At 51.1% G+C, this 13,227-nt stretch overlaps 1 protein-coding gene across 1 annotated transcript in view; it reads right to left on the bottom strand.

Moving 5' to 3' along the window:
- Positions 1-12,883, bottom strand: part of Epb41 (erythrocyte membrane protein band 4.1) — a 152,563-nt gene extending 139,680 nt beyond the window's left edge. Inside the window, exon 1 of the mRNA XM_038333436.1 lies at positions 12,731-12,883. The gene's annotated coding sequence lies outside the window, so the exon portion shown is untranslated. The remainder of the gene's footprint in view (positions 1-12,730) is intronic.
- Positions 12,884-13,227: the final 344 nt, after the last annotated feature.

Here is a 13,227-nt window from a genome sequence, read left to right as displayed (position 1 = left end):
GACAGTTATTAAACACGTGCTATGTGCCATGCATGCTGTTCTAGGTACAAGGTAAACCACTGAGTAGGCAAAGCCAGCACTATCACCGGGCTTCATTATAATAATGAAGGAAAACAGACAATAAGTAAATAATCTATAAAAGATGGTAGATTAGAGCGATAAGCGATGTGGAGAAGAACAGGCATGGGAGGGAGGGAAATGTGTCAAGGTTCAGAGAAAGAACAATGTTTAGGTGAGTGTGGTGTGCACACCTTTAATTCCAGCACTCAGGAGGCAGAGGCAGGTGGATCTCTGTGAGTTCGAGGCCAGCCTGATCTACAGAGTGACCAGGACAGGCTCCAAAGTTACACAGAGAAACCCTGTCTTGAAAAACCAAAAACTAAAAAAAAAAAAAAAATTAACAATGAGTAGAGAAATGCCACTAAGGGGATGCTCCCTAGACTCAGTGCACTGCTTTCCGGATAGCCTTTTCTTCTCCTGCTGGTTATAGGACAGCCACAGCAGTCACCCCAGTGTGTCAACCTGGATTAGCCACTTTACACGGATTACATAAACACTCGTCTAGGGGAAGGTGCTAATCTGCTTCCCCTTGATAACAGGGAAAACTGAGACTCACTGAAGTCAATCTATAAGGACCCATGCCAGTGAGTGGTGAAACTGGGGTTTGTTTGTTTGTCTGTCTGTCTGTCTGTCTGTTTGTTTGTTTTAAGACAAGGTTTCCCTTTGCAGCCTGGGCTGTCCTGGAACTCACTCTATAGACCAGACTGAACTCAAACTCAGGGATCCACCTGCTAGGGTTAAAGGTGTGTGCCACCACTGCCTGGCTGGGATTTTTTAATTATATTTATTCTTTTTACTCTATGTGTTAGTTATAGAGGGAGGGAGGGAGGGAGGGAGGGAGGGAGGGAGGGAGGGAGGGAGGAAGGGAGGGAGGGAGGGAGGGAGGGATAAATGGGTACCATGTCCATGCCTGGTGCCCACAGAGGTCAGAAAGGGCATTGGATCCCCCTGGAACTGGAGTTATAGAGGGTTCTGAACCACCATGTGGGTTCTGAAAATCTTGAATCCAGGTCCTCTGTAAGAGCAAAAAGAGCTCATAACCACTGAGCCATCTCTTCAGCCCTGAGGCTGGGATTTAAACAAGGTCTCCTGTACCTCTGACTGGTCTCAAACTCACTATGTAGTTGAAGTTAACCTTAAACTTCTGATCCTCCTGCCTCTACCTCCGGAGTGCTGAGATGGCAGGCTTGTGCCACTATGTCCCATTGGGTTTGTATGATGCAGGAGGTACTGGGAATCTAACCCTTATGCATGCTGGGCAAGCACCCTACCAACTGAGCTATACCCCTAGCCCCCAGGAATCTACTCTTAAACCTATCATGTGTCAGACACCTGTGATCACTCCATATCCTTTCTTGTAGAAATCAAAGCAGAGGCAGAGAAGCTGGTGACCCCCAAATCCTGGCAAAGGAAGAGCTGCAAAAGCTGATGCTGCTTCCACCCTCCTGCATGTTGGGTCACAGGTCAGATGTTCTCTTTGGAGCCTTCCTGACCTCTGCAGAAGTCTGTGTCATCCTTACTCCCAGAGGTTGGTTCCAAGGAACTCACAGTCTATCTCTGTCCCTTTGGGCCAGACCTGGGCAGGGCAGGACCCTTTCTACTATCTGCCTTTCCAACGACTGTGCAGTGGTGGCATCTAATCAGGGGAGGCTGCAGAAGAGAAACTGTCGTGGGTGAAGTGACGATATCCTAGCCAACCGAGAGAGAAGGCTAAGATGCTGAGCCTTTGGCTTCAAAACTGGCTCATCAGGTTCCATTTATTCAATAAGAAACCCATCAGACAGGCGCGGTGGCACAAGCTTGTAATCTCAGGAGGTTGAAGCAAAAGTATGTGAGTTCAAGGATAGCCTAAGCTATGTAGAGATTACCAACCAGCCTAGAATATATATCAAGACCCTGTCTCAAAATCCTAAGAAGAGGGACTGGAGAGATGGCTCAATGGTTAAGAGCATCTGCTGCCCAGCCATGAGGACCTGAGTTCATCACATCCAGCATCCACATAATAAGACGGGCATGGTCTGAGTGCTCTTCTAACTCCAGTCCTGTGCGATATGGGACAGAGACAGGAGGATCGCTGGGGCTTGCTGGTCGCCAGCCTAGGTGAACAATGGGAACTTTGCACTCAGAGAGAGACCCTGCTTCAAAGGTATAAGACGGAAAGTGACATAGGATATCCCACACCCTCCTCGGTTCTTCACACACACACACACATACAGGCATGCACTATACCACATACATATACACTACACACACACACACACACACACCCCAGATATACACATATCAATTCTAAAAAGAAAAAAGAAACCATATTAAACTCCAGATGGGATAGGGTAGAAGTTTAAGAGGTAAAAGTTTGTGATCCTAGAACTCAAGAGGCTGAGGCAGGAGGATTGCTGTGAGCTGAAGGGAAGCCTGGGCTACACAGTCAGAATATGCCTCAAATAGACAAAGCAGTAGTTGCAACAGCAACAACAGTAGCTGCCCACTCTCGAGGAGTTACTGGCGCTCCCTCCCTCTTCACCATCAGCCTTCCTCACAGCAAGATCAGCCCATTCCACAGCAGAGGAACTGAGGCTCAGAGAGGGGAAGCCAGAGCCAGGGCACACATATGCACTCAGGGAGCAGAGCAGGGAGTCCAGAGAGCTGAAACCCTTCCAGGAACACTGACCTCCACACCAGTCTGAGGATCCAGGGTTGCAGTGGCCACGGCCTTCAGGGACACAGACCTCTCACCTAACTCCTGTCCCCAGGCCAGAAGAAAGGGAGCCTGGGCATCAGCTTCCAGGGAAAAAGAAAAGCTACACATTTCCTAAATGTTTGTCCATGTTCCCGGACCACTGCTGGCTTTGGCCTCCAACCAGAGAGGGTCATCTAGGGTAAGGGACAGAGGGTGCCCAGGCCTCAGGACTAAGAGTCCTTGGCCTGAGTCCAAAGGGGGTCAAGGAGCAGGAAGGCAGCCATCTTGGCAGAAGGCCAGGACCCCCCTGGAGTCATAAACTTGTTTCTTACTCTTTTCCTTCCTTTGGGAGCAGCATGGCTGCCAAGACAGACAGGGGAAGCCATGGGTGGGGATGAGGAGGTGGAGAGATTCCATGATTGCTCTACTGGAGCTCCTGTGTGTGGTGACACAGGACAGACACGGAGCCAGTTCTCAGGGGTCATCCACTGAAGTCTGACCCGCGCTCTGAGGAAGGCCAGCACGTCCCCATTTCCCTGACGAGGACACGAGGATGCAGAGAGGGCAGGAGTGCCTGAAGCCTGCATAGCTCGTCAGTGGCGGGGCTGGCAGAGAACCCAAACCGCCGGTCTCAAAGGGAACCACTGAGTCATTGGGGTGGAGATTGGAAGGGGGAAAAGCAGAGATGAAAATACAGTGTAGGAGCTGGAGAGATGGCTCAGAGGTTAAGAGGTTAAGACCACTGACTGCTCTTCCAGAGGTACTGAGTTCAGTTCCCAGCAACCACATGGTGGCTCACAGCCATCTGTAATGAGATCTGGTGCCCTCTTCTGGCCAGCAAGCATACAGACAGACAGAACAATGTATACATAATGAATAAATCTAAAAAAGGAAGGAAGGAAGGAAGGAAGGAAGGAAGGAAGGAAGGAAGGAAGGAAGGAAGAAAGAAAGAAAGAAAGAAAGAAAATACAGTGTAAAAAAAAGGCCCAGGCTGTCTCAGCAAGTGGGGGTTCAGGAAGGTGTGGAGAGTCAGAAGTCAGCCCCCAAACTCCACACAGTATGACCCCATTTCCCTTCCTACCTTCATCTCTTGTCTCTACCTGTCCCTTTTTGCCCCAACCACACGATGGTGTTGATCCACCCTGAGCACATTCTCCAGGGTGAAGCCTTTTACACATGCTGTGCATAGCACCCAAAAGATTGTTCCCTCCACTGCCCACCTAGAGGACTCATATTGTCTAGTTCTTCATTCCTCTGGTTCCTGGAAGAAGTCACTGGTGCTCTGGGCTCACTGTGCACCCGAGGGACAGGAACTAGTGGGAGTCATCTGGGCCCCAAGACTAACTCAAGTCCGTCCATGCACCACAGAGATTTATTGTCTCTGAGAGACACGCAAAATAGGTTTTTATATGTTTGCATTCGAGAAAAAGGAGGGTAAGAGAGAGGGTGGCATGGGCAAGTCTAGAAACCCAGGGCTTCTCTGTACCACACAGGGCTTGCCAGGCACTGACACCCAAGAGCACATATCCCTGCCAGCCCCACCAGCATCATGCAAAGGACTCCCCGAGAAAGGAGGATAAGTCCTGGTGGCGGGAAACCGAGCTTCCATGTCCAGCTCAGACACAGACAAGTGGCTTCCTTCCCTACCCCTGCTCTGTCTGCCCTGTCTCCCTCAGCCAAAGGATCCAAATCAAGCCCCAGACCCTCAGGCCTCACTCTCCTCAGTCCTCGCTTGCCTGTCCACTGTAGTCCATCCTTATGTCCCCCGTCCCTGCCTCCTACACAGACCTGACATCTCCCGCGGCTGCGTGGCACAGTTCCCAGACCAATATCTCAGCCTTCCTCCCCTAAACAGATGGCCCTGCCTCTCTTCTCCCTATGTAATATCCAAGGGCTCCCACTGCCCTGAGTTCAGGCCTCAAATTCTCCCAAGCCTGTCTTTGGAGGGACATTTCCCCAGGTGCTGGTCCTGGCTCCACATCTTGGCATGTACAGTTCCTGCCGGGAGGAATGGCCTTTCTTCATCCTAGTCTCTGCCTAAGAACACCTATTCACACTTCAGTGGCAGTCAGAGCTGGACCGGGTGCTTTCGGGGCACTTCAGCCCAACTAGATGCTGAGCTTGCCCAGGAACTGAGGAAAGGGTCCTCACGGAGTCAGTTCTAGCCCCGTGCCAACATAGAGCCTGGCACAGAGTACGCACCAGAAAAAGCAGGTGGCAAGGACAAGAAGGCACACTGTTACCTCTATGAAGCCACCTCCCTCCCTTTAGCCTACAAGCACCTTTTGGAACCTGTCAAACTAGATTGCTAACCACCTGCTCCCAGCAGTGCCCTCCCAGACCTGATTTCTCCTGTCCCAAGAGAGACATCTTTACATTCCTGGAATGGATGACCAGAATCATAACTGTGGTAATAACAACCATTACCACCATTTATTGGGTTCTCATTGTGTGCCTTGTTATTTAACCCTCACAGGAACCCTAACAGGGAAGGAGCTGTTTTATTGTCCTCATTTAACAGATAAGGAAACTGAGGCTCCAAGAAGCTATCTTGCCTAAGGTCACACAACTAGTAAGCAATCAGTACTGGGTTCGCAGCCAGGTCTGTCTGACTGACTCATAGTCCCCCCACCCCCCAAGCTGCCCAGCAACCTCCTGCTTTCTCACCTCTCAGAACCTAAAGCAGCAGCTCCACTCCCACCAACCTGGAGCTGGGCATCAGAAGCGGACAGAGAGAACACTGACACAGTACTGCTCCTTTGGGGGAGTGAGATGGTTTTGGGGGGTAAGAGCACTAGCTGCTCTTTCAGAGGACCTGGGTTTGATTCCCAGCACCCACATGGGAGCCAGCAACTGTCTGTAACCCCAGTTCCAGATGGCCGACATGCTCTTCAGGTCTCCGAGGGCAGCAGGCACACATGTTGTGCATGGACATACATGCAGACAAAACATGCATACACATAAAATAAAAACCAATATTTTGTGTAGGAAAAAAGGGTCACGTGATGGGAAATCTTTGTTAACCAATTATCTTTAAGAGGCGGGACTAAGTTAACGTTTGGTTTTCTGGGACCTGGAGAAAGAGGGGCACAGCAGAGCTTAGACGTCTCGTTCCTGCTTCTTGAGTTTTCCCCTTATAATAAATAAAAATAAAATTGTTTTGTCCTTTAGCTAGCCTGCTTATTTTCTGAATCTAGCTAATTTCTACAGTCCTGGGTCACTGGGAGGAAGACAAGAGGTACTGTGTCATCTGGAAGAATAGACAGGGCCAGTCAGAGAGATGGCTCAGCTGGTAAGGCACTCACCTAAGGACCTGAGTTCAATCCACAGGAAAGAGGACCAACTCCCAAAACTTTTCCTCTGACTTCCCATGTGTGCTGTGGTACAGAAACATCCAAACTCCCTCATTCACACACACACATATTCTCTCTCTCCTCTCTCTCTCTCTCTCTCTCTCTCTCTCTCTCTCTTTCTCTCTCTCTCTCATACACACACACACGATAATAATACAACTTAAAATTTAGAAATAAATTTTTTTAAAAAATAAGTTAAAATGAAAAGATTAAAATAAATCCCAGCACTTGGGAGGTAGAGACAGCTTGGTCTACAGAGCTAGTTCTAGGACAGACTCCAAAGCTACAGAGCAACCCTGTTTCGAAAAACCAAAACCAAAACTACAAAATTAAAGGATTAAACTAAAACAGCAAATAACCAGACAATTGGCAGTAATGCAGACAATTGGCAGTAATGCAGACAATTGGCAGTAATGCAGACAATGTAAACTTCTCAGGACACCTACACCTAGGGGAACAAAATTCTCTAGGGCCCTTTGTTGTGGAAAATTACTTTAGCCAGGCAAAGATGTATTACATTAGTTCATGCTACATTTGTTTAACAATGTAAAGATGGGTTGTTGTGCCTGCCTAAGGCACCTGATTGGTCTAATAAAAAGCTGAATGGCCAATAGCTAGTCAGTATAGGGATAGGTGGGACTGGTGGGCAGAAAGAATAAATAGGAGGAGGAGTCTAGGCTCGAGAGAGAACAAGAGGAGTGAAGGAAAGAGAGAGAGACACCTGGGGCCAAGAAGCAGGCAGACAAACAGACACAGAGTAGGACATACAGACTGAAAGAAAAATAAAAAGCCCTGAGGCAAAATGTAGATGAAGAGAAACAGGTTAATTTTAAGTTCTAATCTAGTGGGACAAGCATTAGCTAAGGCCGAGCATTCGTGATTAATAATGAATGTCTCCATGTCATGATTTGAGAACTGGTTGGTGATCCAAAAGAAAGTCTGCTACAGCCTTCCCCAGGTAAAGCCAAACGACCAGCAATGCTAATTTAATGCTTATCTGCTTGTCTGTTTGAGCCAAGCAGCTCTCCAAGGGAAGAGCCCAGGCAACCAAGGATAAGAAAGGTGACAGAGCCCGAGCCAAGTCACACAGAGCCAAGTCGCATAGTGAATCACACCAGTCAGAGCCCAGTCCATATTAGGGTGGGGAGGGGCACTCAGGGACTTCTGACCCCTGGAATCTAGTCCAGCTACTAAGAGTTAAAAATAGGGAGTAAGGAGAATAAAGGATGAACACTTATTTGAAACCCCCTCCAGAAGGAGCCTAGGGCAGAGGAAGCCAGAGATTATACTATACTGATCAGCCCCATACTGGGCTGCTTCTGGCTGCTCCTTCCCACAGCCACTGGGGGAAAAGTCTTGTGATGTAAGTCACAGATGAAGTCACAGGATCCAGAGATGTTTACCACTTGTCCAAGGGTACACCACAAGGAAAATGATAATACCTTGGTATCCCTCCTCACCCCTCCTACCTTCAACCCAAGCCTTCTCAACTGCCCCTTGGGAAGTTTCGCTTCAGAGGAAATCTAAAGGCTCTGTGAGCCACGCCCACCCGGGAGGTCAGTTGCCTTTCACAGCCTCTAAGGAATTCACAATTGTGTGATAAGGGTTGTACCTTCTCTGAGCCTCAAAGATAGTGGACACTTTGTATCCATCTTAAACTTTCTGAGCCTCAAAGAAGGTGAATATTTTGTATCTATTAACTATTTAGTCCAACACACAGCATATGGCTGGGTGGCAGTAGAGCCTCAACAAATGTCTTCATTTATTCAGAAATGTCCACTGAGACCTACTACACCGAGACCTTGGTGGGAGAGACATAGGCATGGAACAGATGAACGAGCCCCTGCCCTGGTGGGGTCTGTGTATAGGAGCAAATACATAGATACAGAAGGCGATCAATATTCTCATTTTACAGAAATGAAACTGTGGTACCAAAGCCATCCGTTTGTAAGTGGCAGAATAAGGACTTTGTTCCAAGCCATCTGCCCTAAAGCCCTCTGAGACTTTGTCAAGTCACCCAAATCGCTACCCACTATGTCAAGTATCAAGAAAGAAACGACTTGGTATCTTGTAACTCCAGAGAGTACCTTCTCTCTGTACTTCTGCCATGAACTCCTGTGCCTCCCAGTGGCCTCAGAGGCACATACATGCATCAGAATGGCAGTGCAGCCGCTTATGTCAAAGCAGTACTTACCCAGAAGTAGCAGTTGTGGTCACACAGCCAGTTGGGGAGAGACAGTGGAGCCATCGTCACAGTGGCACATGGAAACAAAGGACAGAAGTGAGACACAGCACAAACAACAAACTGTCCTGATCAGCTAGACCCGGGCCAGCGCAGCACCTGCCCCCCAAGTCCCGGTGTGCCTCTGGCACTCGGATGACCAGACATTATCCAGGAAGCTATTATCCAACAACCCACCCTGAGCTCATCAGGCCGCCCTGGGCCCAGTCTCCTATGGGCATCCACAGCAGCACCAGGTGCCAGGTACTGGGAATGGGGCCTGGTCAGACAGGGCCTTCCTTACCCTTGTGAACCTTCAGTGCAACACGCAAGTGTAAATTTACTGAATTCCTGCTATGATGCATGCATCGAGGAGATCTTAAGGACCTGGGGCCAAATCCTGCCTCTCTCATTTACAGCTCTATGCTGGTGTCATTCAGGGGGTTTCCTAATTTCTCCACACCTCCTTTACTTACCTGAATCATAGAGGGTAGCACAGATCCCCCGCTTGGGTCTAAGCAGGAGTCCAAGAGTTCACATACTGAAAAACTTTTCGAACGATACTTGGCATACAATTTGTTTATAACTTGTAGCTCTGATGACTACAAAGGGCTAGGGACAAGGGCTTTGGAGGGACCTGGCATGGGTGGGGCCACCGTCTCCCTAAGAGGAATGCTGCTGTTGGGGACGAGGAAGATAACAAAAGGTGAAATCTGGGCACAATGCCTGGGTGCTGGGATGACTCTGTAAGCACTGCTGTTGATCGTAGGGTGTTCCCAGCATGTCCCCCACCACGAGAAGTCCCATCAGGGCTGTGGCAAGTGCCCCTCCCCACAAACACACCCAGGACTGCAACTTCAGACTGAAAAATGACCAGCCACCATACGCTCCCAATTCTACAGATGTTCCAGTTTGATCGTCAGTCACCCAGGACACGGTGCTAGTGAAATTGCTACTGTTCCCATTTTACAGACAAGGACAGAGGGTGAAAGGTCTCCCTTCTCCCTTGGTGGCCTCATGTGGGTCTCCGAGCCTATGGAAGTGACCAAGCTCTCATGTCCGCTTGGATTACGTTCTCTAGATTTTCCTGACTTCTCCCGCTTGGTCTCAGCAGAGCTAGCTGCGCGGCCCAGGCAAGCCTTGGAACTCTTTGATCTGGAACCATCATTGTCAAACAGCCAGCTTTAGGATGCAAACTGTTCCTGAAACCACCCTCCAGGCTCAGTCACTAGCCCCATGACTCCTGGTCTATCTCTATGGCTGACTGAGGCCACTAACTTATAGGTCGAGGGATGTCTGCATTCACTCAAATCCACATTTTATAGATGAGGAAGCTGGGGTGCAAAATAGACCCAAGACTACTTTTCAATGTCCAGCTCTTGCAGCAGATAGTTGAGTAGGTAAGGCCTCTAAGTAAACACCACTGGGCCCTGAGATGTGGGTATCTCCTCTCTCTTTTATCCAGCTCCCCAAATGAAACATCCCAGAGCTCAGAGGCCCATCCAGAAACCATTAGGGGTTTCAATAGGTTAGGACTGAGGAATGGCAGCACCTCCGGTATGGACGGAGGACTGAGAAGTGAAGGCTTGCTGTCTTAGGGAGGATTGGGCTTTGCGATTGGCCCTAAGTCAGCCACTTCATCGCTGTGCGGCTTTGGTCAAATCAATTTGCCCCCATGAACTCCTAGGAAACAAGGGTGATGCTTCATGAGGTGCTAAAGATTTAATGAGTGAATGCTACATGCGACACCCTTAGAACAGCAAATAGGCAATGGCCCTAATTAACTAAAGAACAAAGCCAAAAACAGGGTATGTGGCCTTGCTACACATAACCTCAATCCAACCCCATTCTATCTCCTCACATAGTTATGAGTCTAAGTTCCAAACCAGTTCATGGGGTGTGATCATTTTCTACTGTCAAAAGTCACCAATACAGGAAACAGTAGCAAGGGTGCTAGAAGACACGTAGAAACTTTAGGCTCATTTCTGTCTCCATATTATAGAGGGAGAAACTGAGATCCAGGAGGAAAAGCACCTGACCCACAGACCATGAAAGGACAGAATCCTGCCCTTGTAGGCCCTGGGGAAATTCTGAACACACACATACACCCCACACACAAACACAAACATGAACACACACATACACACACACCTCCCTGTCATAAGAACCCAGTCTGCAAACCCAACAGATCTCAGTCACTACAACCTTGGCAGCCAAGCCTACGTGAGTATCCTTTCCAGTTCTGTTGCTGGGAAACCTGTATGGCACATAGTAGGTACTCAGAAGGCTTAGAAAACAACCCAATGAGGTTTTCTGGCTTCAGGCTGAGGGTCCCTGTTAGGCCTCTCTCTTTGTATCCTCCCTCCTGACTCCCACCATAGCCTCTGTCTCACCCTGTACCCGGGTCCCATAAGCTGGGCCTAGTTCCAGCTCACAGAGTGATGGACCTGCCCCGAGTCAGCATCTTCCCAGCCAGCCTGGGATATTCCTGTTCAACCCAGCCAGCCAGGCTCCTGGCCAGGGTCCACTCTGCAGAGCGGGTACTGGCTCTACCAGACCCTCACACCCACTGACCTATAGGTGGGGCAATCAGGTGGTCCTAGGAGCTTCTATTGGCACCCAGGGCCTACAGAGGGAAGTCAGCCTGACCTAGAGGTGCAGGGAGGGACATGTTGATCAGGAGACAGTGGGGTGTGGGGGTGCCACCCACACAACAAGCCACTCCACCCAAGCCCCATGTTGCTGGGACCTAGCAAGCACTGACTAAATCTCTTGTGTACACAGGGAAACCTCAGGGTTCCCCCACTCCATCCCTTTCTTAAAACACCCCACACTGCGGTGTTCTCATACCAACCACCAATCTGGCCCCGCATACCTTCTGATTCATTTGATTCTGCTAATGCCTGTAAGGTCCAGATTATTGGCTAAGGGGGCTGGGAGAGGTAAAGTGACTTATACAAGGTCACAACGTGACAGCTGGACTGGGGTTCAAACCTAGTTCTTCCGCGTGTAAAATCCGTGTGCTACTGATGCTGCCCTCCCTCTCTGTTCCCTATGGTTTCAGGGTCCCTTTCTTCCCCGACCTTGCACCTCCATCTGCAATCTCCCTCCCCCATTCCCACCTCACAACTGCTATCACACCTTGCTTCTGTGCACCCAGCAGCAGGTACCACAGACTGCCACTGAAAGTTATTTCTGAGATCTCTGACTTAGGAGGGACCTGATGGAAAGCAGTAACCCCAGCAAATGCTCCTTAAAGAAGTCTGTTGTTTCTACCTCTATCCTTCCTCCATCCCCAAGCCAGTTTCCATGGCCTCCCTTCCCCACCCCAACCTCCTGCCAGCATCCACCTCCAGGCCTGTGACCCGGATGGGGACGTGGGAACAAGAACTTACTAAAGAGTTGGGGGAGAAGGGGCTCTGCGACAATGCTCTGGCCTCTCCCTCTCTCCTTCAGTAGCTGAAGACCCGACTCTGACTTGGCACCAAGCAACTATGGCCGGACTCCCAGCTGCCCTAAAGCCCATCCCAACCAGCCATTATCCCAAAGCCTCTACGTTTGGCAGAAGGTTCCAGAGCAAGAAAAGCGGCTATCGCTTAAATGCAGTCATTCCCTCCCAGGAGAATCCAGGGGCCCTGAAACAACTACACAATCCTCCCTCGCCTTTCTCAGCAGATTCCACCTAGGGTCCATTGGAGCAAGTCCCCGCCTCCAGCCTGCAGGGCGCAGGGGTCCGGTCCTCCCCAAAGAGGTGGGGCCTGCGGGGAAGTGCGGGTTGAAGAGCAACACAACTCTTAGGGAAACCCGGAGAGCAGACAGGGAAATATGTAAGACAGGGGACCCAGAGACGGCAACGTAGGAGCCAGGCCCTGAGCAGACTAGGAGACCCGAGGCAGAGGAAGTCCCAGCCAGGACGCGAGTACGTGCGTCCGGGCGGCGACCCGAGGGCCACCCTCATCAGCGGAGCCAGGGTCGCACCTCGCGGGTCCCGGTGTCCGGAAACTCAGAGTTAGTTACGTAAGGACCCGAGCTGGGCTCCCGGGGTCCCCCTCCCACCACCCTCTGGGCCGCCAGGAGCACGCGGGGCGCGCAGGGCGGGGCTGGCCGGACGGCCTGGGGCTGCGCCACCGCGCAGAGACCCGCAGCGGACACCCACGACAGGACTCCAGATCCGGAGCGAGCTCCTGCACGCCGTCTCCCGAGCTCCGCGCACCCTCAACTTTGAGACTCCAGAACCCCTGGGGACCTCAAGTTCGGAGCATGCAGCCCAGGACCTCCAACACCCACGCCGGGGATCCGGTGACCCTCGGCTCGCTGCTCCCGGGATGGCCCGGGCCCTTGGGAGTGGGCTTCTGGGTCCTGCACCTTGTCCCTCCCAGACACCGGGGGCCACCCCCTAAGGCGGTCCAGGCTCACCTGAGCTGCGTAAGGCAGAGACCTGGCAGGGACCTGGCCAGGCCGGGCCGGGCCGCGTCCTCGCTCTCCGCGGCTCTCTCCCTTTAAGAGGTTCCTGCCACTTTGCCCCGCCGGGGGCCTCCACCTGCACTGACAGGGCAACTCTGAGGCGAGGCTCCGCCCTCCCCTCGGGAGGTCCTCTAATTGGTGCAGACAACTGCCAATCTTTGGGGCGGCGGGCAGGCCCCTGCAAAACAGCCTGACTGTCGCAACCGGGAAGGGGCGGGGGCTGCAGGTGCGGCCAGACCGGGACGCCCAGCCTAGGACAGCTCCTGATAGACCCAGAGCGGTTAGGGGAGGGGAAGCATGGAGTTCCTGGATTGGCTGCTGCGGTCCTTGACGTCAAGTGGCAAAAGTATAAAGCAATTTGCAACGTGGTGCTTACCCTAAGGCGGCTAGGTTGGCATGGAGGTTATTCTAAGGGAGTTAGGAAAGTGACCTTGGCATAGACTTACCTG

Source organism: Arvicola amphibius, chromosome 6, assembly GCF_903992535.2.
Source record: "Arvicola amphibius chromosome 6, mArvAmp1.2, whole genome shotgun sequence".
Taxonomy (NCBI): Eukaryota; Metazoa; Chordata; class Mammalia; order Rodentia; family Cricetidae; genus Arvicola; species Arvicola amphibius.
The sequence above is the reverse complement of the archived record's forward strand: the minus strand, read 5'-3'. Positions and strand labels throughout refer to the sequence as shown.